This window comes from Bison bison, unplaced genomic scaffold (genome assembly GCF_000754665.1).
Source record: "Bison bison bison isolate TAMUID 2011002044 unplaced genomic scaffold, Bison_UMD1.0 scf7180017864479, whole genome shotgun sequence".
NCBI classification, from domain to species: Eukaryota; Metazoa; Chordata; class Mammalia; order Artiodactyla; family Bovidae; genus Bison; species Bison bison.
Window position 1 is genome coordinate 2,995,306 of NW_011495039.1, and position 369 is coordinate 2,995,674.

The window sequence follows — 369 nt, forward strand, 5'->3', positions numbered from 1 at the left end:
AGTTATTTCTCCACTGATCTCCAGTAGCATATTGGGGTCAGCATACTGCTGACCTGGGAGTTCCTCTTTCAGTATCCTATCATTTTGCCTTTTCATACTGTTCATGGGGCTCTCAAGGCAAGAATACTGAAGTGGTTTGCCATTCCCTTCTCCAGTGGACCACATTCTGTCAGATCTCTCCACCATGACCTGCCCGTCTTGGTTTGCCCCATGGACATGGCTTAGTTTCATTGAGTTAGACAAGGCTGTGGTCCTAGTGTGATTAGACTGACTAGTTTTCTGCCCCCAATCCCTCCCAGCATCAGAGTCTTTTCCAATGAGTCAACTCTTCGCATGAGGTGGCCAAAGTATTGGAGTTTCAGCTTTGGC

General features: G+C 47.4%; 1 protein-coding gene across 1 annotated transcript in view; it reads right to left on the reverse strand.

Annotated features, from left to right (window-relative positions):
- Positions 1 to 369, reverse strand: part of DGKB (diacylglycerol kinase, beta 90kDa) — an 873,198-nt gene that overhangs the window by 726,428 nt on the left and 146,401 nt on the right. The gene's annotated exons all lie outside the window — the stretch shown is intronic.